Source organism: Myxocyprinus asiaticus, chromosome 4 (genome assembly GCF_019703515.2).
Source record: "Myxocyprinus asiaticus isolate MX2 ecotype Aquarium Trade chromosome 4, UBuf_Myxa_2, whole genome shotgun sequence".
Lineage (NCBI taxonomy): Eukaryota > Metazoa > Chordata > Actinopteri > Cypriniformes > Catostomidae > Myxocyprinus > Myxocyprinus asiaticus.
The window spans coordinates 30444939-30458889 of NC_059347.1; the positions used below are offsets into that span (position 1 = coordinate 30444939).

The 13951-nt window shown below is 38.7% G+C and overlaps 1 protein-coding gene across 1 annotated transcript in view; it reads right to left on the reverse strand.

Annotated features, from left to right (window-relative positions):
- LOC127439930 (ADP-ribosylation factor-like protein 15) overlaps positions 1 to 13951 on the reverse strand; it is a 200363-nt gene that overhangs the window by 159945 nt on the left and 26467 nt on the right. The window lies entirely within an intron of this gene.

Below are 13951 nucleotides of genomic sequence, written 5' to 3' on the forward strand. Positions count from 1 at the left end.
ACTACACTGTAGTCTTAAAGGGACAGTTCTTTCATTCATTTCTAGACTTTCTTTCTTCCATGGAACACAAGAGAAATTTTGAACAATATTCACTGCAATCTTGTTTCCCGTACAGTGCGAGTAGTGACTGAGGCTCTCAGTCCCTAATATCTCCTAACACAAGAAATAAGACTTAGGCAGAATGTTAGGGACTGACAGCCTCAGTCACCATTCAGTGATTTGGCTATGGAACAGCATGAGGATGAGTAAATGATGACAGAGTTTTTCATTTTTGGATGAACTATCCCTTTAAGTTTACCTTCTAAAAAGATATTGGGCGCATAATATATGTATATATATATATATATACACATGTCCACACTGACATTAAAACCACTGGGAATGTTAATGTAAATGCATTGCATTTGTCTTGCAGCAAAAGTGTCATTAGCTCAAAACTTGTATAACGCAAGTTCTGACGCAGAGCCCTGTCTTCTGTCATTAGAACACGCTCATGTATTATGTAATTCTTCCTGAATCCTGATCTGAGGACAACAAGGCATGTAGGCAAAAATTTGCCATGCGCTCTGGTACTCTTCCATCCCAGAAAGCCTAAATGGCTTTCACAGGCTCTCCCCAAAGAACTGCTACAGAAGAGAAGTCCTACGTAGTCGGACAGGTCGGCAACACATGCTTCTGCTTTGTCACACAGCAACCTGGACATCTGGTTCTGTACGAAGCAGGAGATGTCACATATGAATTTACCCTATTCACCCTTACCTTCACTTACAGTTCTCAGATGGGATGACAAATTTACATCAGTTGCGGAAGGCACTTCCTGGAGCTTTGACCCCTTGGCCCATCAGGTCCAGGAGGGCTCCCACAGGAGCACATGACCACACACTTCAGCGGCCCACGTTGTCGCAGGAGATCAAAATAAAGGATTTCCCAGGTGTCCAAGTAGTCACATTTCAAACAACTCTTTGGTCAGTTTTTTTTTTTTTTTCCCATGCCAGTAAGGTGGATCGAAAACATCCAACCTCTCCTGCCAAAAAGGTTTTCTATAGGTCGATAAATTCGAACTCTTGATTGATTCTTTTGGCTTTCTTTCGATTGGACACGTTATATTTGTTTTCTCCGAGAGGAGCCCTCGAGACATTACCTCACTGATGGCAGGCTAGTTGTAAAGGCTGATGAACTGCTTTTTATGTAAATGAAGATGTTTGAGGGTATAAATATTCCAGACTGATAACAACTGTGACATGGCAGTGCTCCATTATGTGATGAAATGTTTCACTTAAAGGTTCACAATAAAAATCTCTCTGGGCCCCTCATGCCACCCAGCCTTCTATTTAAAAAAGATGTCAAGACATCAAACGGCTGATGTAATTAAAAGGCCTGGCTGATATCCAGGCCCTGGCACCAAAACAAAGATACAGCAGCACTAGAATCCACCATGGCAGACAGGAGAACACAGCTGGGCCAAATCCACTCAGCATTGCCACAATATTGAAACTTGAGCCATTATGGACAACTTACACTGAACAACAGTCTCTGGCTGCCAACTTCTCCTGAATGGACCCCTTGGCTGAGTGAAGGGTACCCTGTCTGCCCCATGCAATAAAGAAAAACAGTCGTCTGACTTCGTTCATGAGAAATGTAATGTGGTCTGCACTGCGCCGGCTCTAGAGTTGAGTGAACAGCAGTAACAACAGGGATTGCTCGACAGGGTTATTGGCATAGCATGAGGCTTAATACATACAGACTAGAAAAAACACATATTGTATAGGCAGGGCTCAACAATAAGGACGGCCTCCTGCCAAGAGCCATTGTGAGAGAGTTTGGGGCCAATTGATGGGACTGTCACTTGCCGAGTCGGGCCAGTGCTACAGTATGTTGTCACTACATGTAATGTCTGTTGATTATTTATGCGTGTGTTTTTATGCCTTACAAATGAAAATATTTGGTTTTCTGTGATATATTTAACATTGTTTTTGCAGATTCCATTGAATTCTCACCAAAGTGTCATTATCCACCTGGCTAAAATAAAGGAGTTTTGACAAAATTACTAGAATGACTTGTGATTTGGGTTGGAAATCGTTAGGAATTTAATGATTCCAGTTCCGACTGCACTTAGCAATTCAGATTTTTTAACAGTTCTTACCTTTGAGGGAGAAATTTTTTGGAATGCAAAATGCAATTTATATTGCATTTATTGCCCTGAGCAGTCTGTTGCCAAATGATGAGATAATTTCAGATTTCAACAGAGCAGATATAACAAATAAATGGAATAAACTGAATATAATTCTTGCAAAAGTTGTTTTTACACAGACTTTTTAATGACTTTTCAAAGACTTTTTAGAGACATAAATTCAGTCCAATAATTGGTTATCAAACGTGACAACATATTTCATTCATTCATTTTATATATATATATATATAATTCCACTGATTACAACAAAACTCATTATGTATTGGCCAATCTTTAATGATACAGTTCACAACCAGCCAGTAACTACACTGCCTGATTTACTGTGTCTCAGGAGTACATGGTCGCACTGTAGATTAAAAAAAGGCTCATTAGAGAGACTGGCCACACTATGTTTCATGCTGTATATTCAATAGAACTGGCTCATTGGAGTCATTAGATCAGGAATCGAACTACGCAGGATGCAGGATACACAGTCAGAGTATTGTAGTACGGTGTTCGTTCAAGAAGCATTAACAGAGAAAGTCATGAAAATAAAACGGTTCTGGTATTTTATAAAAAATGGTTCTTGGTTCTCAACCCTAGTTATAATAGCTTTAGAAGCATAAAACAAATCTGTAATGTTTTGCACCATATGGCACAATTCCAACAAAAGGGTGTGTTTGAATTCATAGCTTTCAAGGAGTTACATTAAATTAGAATAGAATGCTATTAGTAGTAGTCATAAATAGTTTTTTGGAAGAAAAGTTAATATGTTAAATGAAGATTGTATTTTTTGTGGAGGTGGGCCAGTGAAAATGTTGGCAGGGAAGTAAAAGTCTAAACTACTGGACCAGCAGAAAAATAAATCCTTATTGTTTAGCCCCAACAGGGATACCAAGTATAGGGTTAGTGGAGGGGTGGGGGTGGTGTTGAGGGTCTGTCCCCTGGACATACGATGGCCATCCCATTGCTCACTTGTCTGCCCTATTTTAAATGACAGCTTTGCATTTTTAGAGCCAATAAATGAGGGGGCACGGGAGAGGGAAGCACCACACAGACAGACAGGGCTCACATTTCACTCGTTTGCCCTCAGAGTGTGGAAACACAGCAGATGTCTGTGAATGAAATATCAAGCAGTGATGCCATCCTATGTTTCCCACCCGTAACCAAAAGCAGAGTGGCTTCTTTATACCGTCCATTGCCATGGCTTTGACAGTGACACTGTTTGGCACCTAAAGGGATTTCTATACATTCCTGCACCTCAGCTGTCGAATTAGGTAACAAGTCTATGCATTAGCTACTCCTAATATTGCCATTTCTTCCGAATCAAAACATTAAAGTACATATTCTGCAATTAGCATAACACCAAATGACAAGTATTACCGCACATTAATTTTCATCCTTTTATTGTGAGTGCTGCACTGAATGAAAGTCATCTGATTGTTTGTTAGTGGAGAGCATGCTGGTTACTAGCATTACCTGCAGATATGTTTCACTAAGTTTTGCAGTACAAAAATATAAATGGAGAACATCATTTGAGCTGTATTCGACATACCTGAGCCAACATTATTTCCAAACCCACATACACCAGGTTCATCTTTCACTGATCGCAAGGGCTTGTTGCTGGAACTGAAGACATAAATGTAAATCATCTGTCTACGTTGAATAGATAGCATGTTGAAAGTAAGCCACTCCTTGTCTGTACAACATATTTTGCTATCAATTTAGGGTGTGGAAGTAACCTGCTCTACATTTAGTGGCACTTCAGAAAATAATTATTGGAAAATTGTTCCGGAAATGACCAACAAATGTAAAAATGCCTTGCTGTAATCAATGATAGCAGAGAGCCTAGGTCATGCCAAAACAAGTCCATAATGAACCGCATCTGATAAAAATAGCACTGCAGAGTGGAAAATATTGAAGTAAAATTAGAGTAGGTCCAGACTCACTTCAGGACATCATATTTCACTCTGCTGTGTTGACAATGCCCTCCAAATGCTGCTCTATTTAGCTAAAAGCATTAAAATCGGAGCAATGTGCTAAATGCAATATAGCAATTAAGTCAATTAAGAATAACAAGGCAACTTGTTGCAACAAAGCTACAGAAATAGCATAACCCTCACTGTCTATTGTGACTCTCAGTTTAGGGTCTCAGTGGGTGTGTGTGTACAAATAATAATACTTTTTTTATTGTACCTATTATCTTCCCTTCACTTCTTCTAACATGTTTAACTGACTCAATCAAAACAGAGTAGGCAGGTAATATTAAAGTTCTTATCTTCAGTTACATAACAAAGTTGTCATGTACTGTTATAGTCAGCTCTCTGGTGGTCGTGGGGCCCTATGCAGCCGCTTATGTCGCTTAATAGTCAGGGCCGGCATTGCCTATCATTCTTAGAATGGGAAACAGTAGGTTGACTTTTCTTTAGCAACAATCGGTATATTCTTACCAAAATTTAAAACACTGCCCCCAGTGGCCAAAGCAGTTAGTGTTGTTGGCCGTATAGGCATGTGTGAGCTTCATTTATGTTCAGGAGAGGTCGCCAAATGCTAGTTGTGAAGTTAATTATTTTCTGCAAAGGATGTACTGTAACAAAGTAAAGAGGAATGCATATTTTATGGACTCTACACGCTCGTCACAGATTAAGCGAAAGCGATTACTTCCTGGTTTCAACTATATGAACCTGGGTCCCTCGCGCTGCTGACCAAACCCAAAAAAGTGTGTAAAGTAGTGTAAATTGTACTTAAAACACTAATAATTACATTTACATGAAAACAACAACTGATTATATTACCTAATTTATTACAAATTTTATTGAGTAATTTGTTATCAGGACCAGATTACATTTCAGAAGTAATCTACCCAACATTGCTGACCCTACCAAAACACTCTGTTATTTATTTTTATTTGTTTTATAGCTGAATTTTTGAAGTTGGCCTATTGCATTTATTCCTATTTTATACCTGGGGTCTCTAAGACCTCAAATAGAAGTAAAAAAAATCATGGAGAAATTTTGAAGCTATTTATCACACTGACATTTGGTTTATAATTAATCCTCATGAAAACAGGAAAGGTCATGAAGTATCAACCTGATACTTCAATATTAAGTATGTTTTTGAGCTATTAAAAAGGGCCTTGGGGTCTCTCAGACCATAAACAGAACATGAGGGTTTAAATAGTTACCTAGTAAACTTACACATAATATATAGTTATACCAGCATCAGCTTTTACTGCAGTAATTACAATAATGATGGCTTTCCAGGGTGTTTTGGGGTCAGTTTGGTTTGTTTTTATTGTGTCCAAGGCAGACTACAGTAAGGGCCAATGAGATTCGGAGCAGGGGGAGGGGGAGGCTTGGAGTGACACCAGATACAGACAGACACAGTAATGCACAGACAGCATGGAGGACCCAGGCAGACCAGTCTGATCCTGGCATTCCCAAACAGACATCACTCTCATCCCAGCCGACGACCCTTCTCTGCCCAGACACCCGCTAGCAACACTTGTCTGCAGGGCTCAAAGGTGACGTTTGAAATGACAGTGCTTTATATGGATGTCCAGATGGAGCACCAACGGCACTAACTGATATGAATGTAACACACACCAGTCATAACACAGCTCTGACTACACTCCAGCTCATAGTGAGAGCCTGTGGCCGTCTGCAGTGGTGGGGGGTTACCTTCATTCATCTTTTTTTCCTTGATGTGGTTTAGAGAGGGGCTGACAGGCGTGGGGGAAAGCAGTTAGATGGACCACGGTGAAGTGGAGTTTGTGCCAGTATAGTGGCATGCCACATTTGGAGGGGGGTGAAAGATAAATGCCAGTCAGACTGTTGTGTCCACACCATGCCTTGCTGTCGCCATACCAACCACAGGCTGGCTACTCAACGGTCATGAGTGTTGAGTATACTTGGAAGGAAACTACTTGAAGCATTAAAAAGGGCCAATCAAGGGTTTCAATTTTCAAGTTTTCTGTACTATTTAAAATGCAAATGACAGGATAGTTGTTTCTTACATTATAGATTAAAATTGTATAAAAAGTTAGAAAAATGCTATCATGTCATACTTTCTAAATGTTGAAAAGACACACATATTGTATTGATTGCTTATCACCTCGTTCAGTAAAACCAAATGGTATCTACGGGCAAAGTTTAACACTTTTTTAAAATCTTTTCACCCATCTATTCCACAATGCATTGTCTATTGAGAAACTGAAGGATTCCTTCATAACATCATAAGGATTTGTGATGTTTGTTACCATTGTCTTGGTAGTATTCTGCAAAATGTTTACATTGGCAATGCATTTGCTTTCATACTTGCAACCTGTGCCAGTCCACGCTTCAAAAGCCACTACACACTCCACTGATGCACACCGTTGTTCACTATGTAGGCCTACAACTCCCCCTAGCTGTCACTACATGTACTTCAGACCAGTATTTTTGTGAATAATACAAAATAGCAACCTAACAACACAAGGGGTTTTGGATGCAAAATAAAATTCAAACTCCATCTTAATGTTAACCTAACTCATTGATGTATTTTGTCCAGAATTTATATCACACCTTGAAACAATGCTGCAAACAAATTGCCTTACATATTGGCCAGATAATTTTTTCTCCACAAAATGGTTGCAATGTTTTGCAGTTTAGATGTGAGCAACACAATGTGTTTCTGCAAAAATGCATAGTTGATGCTGTTGATTCATGATACAGTACCAAGTAAATAACCACGTGCATTACCAATTCATCCCAAACATAAACAAAAAATGCATTTGGGTCATTCCATGTCAACTCAACCAGAGGTCCCTGGTTTATTATTTTGTTTAGATATTTTTTTTTTTACTAGTGAAAATAATGATCAAAGCCAAAATATTAAATACCAGTAATCCATTATTTTTTAGAGGGTGGTCAAAATGACAATTTTCACCTATGATTTGGAGCAAGACTATAAGGTCAAAAACTAAACTTAGAAAGGTTGTCATTTTTTATTTATTTTTTTTTTTTTGCTCAGAGATACATCAAAATCAGTTCAACTTCAGCACCGTGTTGTATTATATGCAGTGAGTTCAAAAATTGTGTTGTTTTTCCAAAGTTGGAGTGCTTGTAACTCCAACAGTATTTTAAAATCCATTTAGATTCTGGTTGAGAACAAATGTTTTTATATATATATATATATTTAAGGCCCTATATGGTTAAATTCTAGTGATATGGGACTCTCCATCTACCCACCTTCAATGGTTAGAAAACGAAATGTGGCTCATATGGTACGAAGGTCTGAAGTAAATAATGTTATAATTAGAAATATACCTTTTTTTATTCACATAAAAACAATAATGTCAAAATGTACATTTAGTTGACATGTAATTATTATTATTGTATATTTCAGCAATATCACACGAGCAAGAGTGCTATATGGCCCTACATCAGCACTGCTGTGATTCGGCCGTAGGTAATCACAGTAGTGCTGATTTAGGGCCATATAGCATGATTGCGAGTGTGATATTGCTTATATACAACAGTTAAATGAACAAGTCAATTTTTAAAAATTAGGAAAAACTGAGTACGGTCATAAAAACACATTTGTGCATGGAACTACTTTATTACGCGGCGGATCAGAATCTGACATTGCTGGTTCAAACCAAATGATGCATCCAAGCCTCCGTTAGTAATTCTAAAATTTAACTTCAGAAATAATATCATAACTTGTGCTGTTTCTAACAAGTTATTGGATAAACAAGAATGGATGGATGTGTGTGTGTGTGTGTGTGTGTGTGTGTGTGTGTGTGTGTGTGCGTGTGTGCGTGTGTGTGTGTGTGTGTGTGTGAGAGAGAGAGAGAGAGAGAGAGAGTGTGCGATCACCTGTTGCCACACCCAAGCAGAGATGCTGTCAACTTTCTGAAGATCAGCTTTCTCAGTGGAAAAGTAGCCGTCCAAGCAGGAGTATTTCTCCCTATTTCACGGTAGCCGGTGCGCAAGAGTCATCACAATAAAAACCGCAATCTTCTCCACCATTTTGAACAGTGTGTCCACTCCAATGTGGAAAGTCAGATAAGAGGTAAGTGCCTTCAGTTTGTGTAATTAATCAGTCTGTTGTGTCTCTCAGCTTTGATGAGCCATAATGCTGAAGTTGTTCGTTTAAAGCTGTTTAAAGCTATTTCCTAGCTTTAGTAGTAGTAATACAAGTGATCACGGAGTGCTGTTGTATGTAAACACTGGCTGATGCGGATTCACTTAACGTCACCTAACTGGCTCATATTATACAAAAAAATGATCTTTTGCCTCCACCTGCTGGCTAACATATATAATGTAAAAAAACAATACATGTAAAAAAAAAAAAGACAAACAGTAGCTCTTAACACATCTGCACTGCTCTTACACTTTAGTTAAGAACGGCATGAACACAAGCAGAGTGATACACACAGTGAAGCGTCAGAGTGCTGATGGTGTCAGACCATCAGTGCTCGTGGAATGTCTCTCGTCCAATCAGATTCGAGGACTGGAACTAACTGTTTTGTGTATATATATATATATATATATATATATATATATATATATATATATATATATATATATATATATGTTTTTTTTTTGTTTTTTTTAATGTGTATCTATAATCATCTGTATATACTTTTATGTGACCACAGGGATGTTTGTTGGGGGTCAGGGCGGGGTTGGGGATTGGAAGGGGGAGGGGTGGTTGTGGGGTTTAAATGCTTGAATGATTCCATATATATGTATATATATATTTTTTTTTTCTTCTTTCTTTTTGTTTTGTAGGAATCAATAAAAAATGTTAATTACAAAACCTTTACATTTAGAGTCCAAAAATACCCTATTATTGAGAATAAGCAATGAACCTGGATGATTGAGAACTACTATTTTTCTAATAAGCCTCATAATACACCCATAATTAGCGACAACCCATTTCCTATATGCTTGAGATACCACTTTTCCGAGAGAGGTCAGATCAAAGGTTAAAAACAGCCCTGAAAAACACGGACAAAATATTTCTCAGTAGGTGATTCTCACTGAGTCCTCATGCTTGCCTGTCAAGTTACTTCTAGCAACATGAAAGAACCCCATTAACCTACATTCATCGGCATCTTCAGTTCCCCCTCAAGCTCTCAACTTAGCCCCTGTGTCCCTTTATCTAAAACAGGAGAAACACCCAGACAACAGTACGGTAGTCTCTGTCATGGCCCACGACAGCCAATCACCTCCCTCCCGCCCCCCCCCCCCCCCCCCCCAAAAAAAACTTCAGCCTCATCACAGGGGATTATCAAACCCTGTGTAGCCATTGTTCTGACCTACCTTGGGTGGGTCAGCTTCACCAAAAAGCTCTCTTTTACTGGGCTATTTCTTTGGGCTGTAGCCCCCTATGTCTGCATAAGGGCAGTCTGTGGGGAGGTGACAAACCCCCAGAAGGGGGGGGAGCGGGGGTCACGAGCTGAGCAGCTGTAAATCTTGATGTCACCAACGGGAAGGCTGTTGCGGACCATTACCATAAATCTGACAATTGCTAATTTGATGGGAGGCTGTATCTGTCTGGGTTCAGGCTGGTCTAGACGACCTATTGAGAGATCCTATGGCAGAGGGACATTTTTGTTCCCCCACTAAGACCATCTGGATTTAGTAATAAGAGGCAAGCAGCACATTTCACACACTCATCAAAGTGGGCCATTCCATTACAAGTTGTGCAATGGCATACACCCCATCTCACCTTTTGATACACATGTACAGTTCATTCCAAAGTATTGTTGTTTTCATGTAGTAAGAGAAAAACTACACTTACGACAAGGTGCAAGGTAGATCACCTAGCAAAAATTATTCTAACACTGTGTCCAAAATGAATGGTTATCAGATCTGACACACAATGTGAGAACAGGCTGGAATGTGGGTTTCCAAAAGCCCCGTCAAGCTTTCCAAGAAGATTCCTTATGCTGTTCACACTGAACATGTTTGTGTGTGGATCTACACCTTTTCAATTGCTTTTCTATGTTAACGCACTGGATGGGCGCATTTGACCATTGCGCTGCATCTCGCTGTTTTTTTTTAAACGTCGCTCAAAGTGCCAGGTTTTTTTAGATACAGTGTCAAGTTAAAAAGACCTTCAACTTTTAAAAATGTGTCTCAAAACACCTGAGTTTCATTTGTTGCATTGCGTCTAGCTTTTTTGCACAAGAACACATTTTATCTGAACAGCCCCTTATTCTGTCTCGTTCTGTTGATGGTCATTTTTCTGCAGTTTATTCTGTATAGGTTGGTGGATAAATATAAAAATCCATGTTCATAGTAAAAATGTATATTAAGGGGGTGTATATGGTTCAGATAAATGTTTTCATGTTCCTTTCTTCACAACCCAAGGCCACATTCATGCACAGTTGGGACCTTCCCAACACAAGGGGTGAGACAAGAGCAATGGGAGCAGAACAGAGGGGGCTGGGCATTTGGGAAGCATAGGGGTTTATACATTTTGTAATTGGGAAGGGTGATTAGCTTGGTCATAATTGCATCAGGTGGTGAAAACTTTGGTTTCCGCCACACAATGCAAGCAAAAAGATGTTTTCCGCACTGATCTAGAGGATCAAACCCAGAGGGCCCCCTTTTGAATGTGCTGCAACTAATGTGTAAGGGCCAAGGGGGCTGGAGGTACCCCAAAACAGGGGTGTGGAGGAGGGTACTTGCCCTTTCTAACACCAGTAATCACACATTAAAAAAAAAAAAAATATATATATATATATATATATATATATATATATATATATATATTTCTGAGATGTGCTCATTTGCTTTGGACACTGGCAACTGTGGGAAAATTCCCTCCATAAATGCATTTGCATCAAACCAGTAAACTCCTCCCTAATAAGCATCTCTAGGCCTCATTGAGACAAAAAGATGAGGACTCCCTGAACAATAAATCTGTTTTATACATTGAATAGCATTAGAGAATTAGGTTGACACGACAGAATGCACTCAAGGCCCTTTTCGATTCAAAGTCTGTCTGGCAGGATATGGTTGCTTTGATTTCTTCATAAAGACCATCCCTCATGCCAATTCAAGCTTATAGGCAGCATAATGACAAACAATGGTGGAGTGTGTGTGGATAATGAGTGAAGTGTTAGAGCACTGAATGTAAGCTAAGAGGACATACTACCATACCATACATCAGTTATGGTAAACAAATTTTCAAGAGCCAAAAAAGTGATTTCTACTGAATATGTAGTGACAAAATAAATAAAGACATTGAGCAGGCTCTGATAAAAAGTTCAAAATCTTCTTCCAGTATGTAACATACATATGTCACTACGTTGTAGCCGCTTGACTCAAGATGGAGAAAATTAGCATTTATTAGCATTTACATCATTTATCTGTAAAATCAGCATTTACAGTGCAGTAACAGTGCCAAAAAGCTCAGCTGTGATAATTTGATCTGATCATGCAATGGGATATGCAGCTATGAACCATGGAAACAATCCATCAATTAACAGGAAACCGTAGTTCTTTTCACATTAACACAAGAAACACAAACCCAATTACATTCGCATTTCAAAACCAGGTTGGCTTATTGGATGAAACTGAAGTCTGATAGTCCTATGAATCAAGATCAATCAAGGTCACTTAAGAAATACTTCACCCAAAAATAAAAACTGTATTCGCCCTTGTGTTGTTACAAACCTGTATGACTTACTTTCTTCTGTGGAACACAAAAAGAGATGTTAAGCAGAATGACAGCCTCAGTTACTATTTACTTTCATTGCATCTTATTTCCATAATATCAAAATGAACAGTGACTGAGGCTAATATTCAGCCTAACTTCCAGAAGTGTGAATCTTCAGTGGCCTCATCATTCGATTACAAAACAATTCTCGATGCATCACGATGCAGCTTTTCCTCCCATTTTTTTATCAATGCACACACTCAGTATTAAATAGTGTTAAATTATTCATTTAGGATTAATCGATACCTAGCCAATAACTAAAACCACAACTATTGGTTGCTGGACCAGGATGGCTACATGAGATATCTGCTTCTGTGAGTGAGCAGATGACAGCTTCTCCTTTCCACACCACAGGTGATAGTAAAGTGAAACAAAGTGTTGGTAAATGTTGGTAATCAACATTATGCCACAAATGCTGTTGAATGAGCTTAACTTGTAATAAACCCATAACAAAAAAAATTTTACTCAGAACGGATTTTGATTTTTTGAGAATTGATGCACCAGGAAATTTATTTATTTTCCTCCCTTTCCTCCTAACTTCATTGTGTTCCATGGAAGAAAGGTAGAAAATTATAACAATGTTTTTTACCATTTTTTTTTTTTTTTTTTTGGCAGCAAAATATTATCTTCCAACTGAGCAGACCCCTTAGCTTTGGGTTCTGTTTTACCTCATTTAACAACATTTAACATCAACTGCCCCATGAAAGCTTTTATGTTTAGTTCAACAGGCATCAGAGCTGAAAATCATTTTAGAGATGAAAACAAAACCTGGCAGACAATACAGAATAAACTGAAATTCTTAAGGTCAGTCATAGTTTTATTATGCAGATTTTAGAATACACAGCTTATGTTATGAAATAAATTGAAATCTTGTTCCATTTCGCCCGCAAAGCCAATGATGGTCCACATAAGATCAAAAGAGTGTATATGTGATGAGATGAAAGATGCTCCTAATTATTATCAGTGTTAAATATACTGTTGTGGACCCAGAGAAAAACACTTATGTTTTGTGTAATGTTCACTTTTGTTTAGGGATGGCCTGTTTGAAGTACTGCTATTGTATGGCAAGCCAAATCCTTCCCAGTCTCTCCTCAGATGACCCAGAATTTGAATGAAAAATAAGAAAGCAAACATCACAGCCTCTAGGAACACATTATCTTGAAAATACATTGGGTGAAGCAGAAACAATCTCAAACCTTAATCTAATATTAGAACTCAATACCCATGTCCATCTTCAAATTAGCTTCAAAAGAAGTGGTATTTCATTTCGGTGTAAACCTAATGTAAATAAAGGTTGTTTTTGCAGTGCAGAGCGCCAAACTCACATCTGGTCAAAGGTTTGTCTGTAAACTTCCAAGTAACACCATAACCTTGGATGGCAAATCCACTCCTAACATTTATAAAAGTCTGAAATTAATCAAAAGATCCTGACAGTTTCAGGCCTAACATTTTAACCTTTGCAACACAAGAGCATGCTCATTCCCATGGATTTCATTGTGCAGGGGTCTGCAACTTGAATGGGCCTTCTTTAAGAGGAGTTTGCATCAACACTTAATTATGCTAATGGTCATAAACCCTTCATGCACTGGCAGGTTCCAGTTATTCCCCTTCACCATTCATTGCCATCCCACAAAAAAGCAGCCCAAACACTGTACTCCTGGGATATTTAACATGCATTCCCCATGGATCTCCCACTCAGTGTGCTTACTTCCAATTCCAAATGCCAAATCGACTCTTAGGTCGATCCATAATGGCAGCCATTGTGGTCTTTAGCTGAATGCCCACTATAACTATTTTCGTATAATACTTCTATAATATTTTGTCAATAAATATCCTTTTTAGCTAGTCTGGAAACTTTTACCTTTCTGCAAGTTTGTTTCCAGTGGCAAACACAAGCCCTCATGATGTAAAAAACTCTCGCCTTTTTCTCTTTACATTGCTTTTTGTGAGTAAAACCAGGGGGAAAAAAGTAGTCTTAAAAACTGGAATATGCGATCATCTTCCATAGCGTGCCGTACGCTCCAAAGTTTACCTTTCACACCGCCCCTAACAGACTGATCTGTT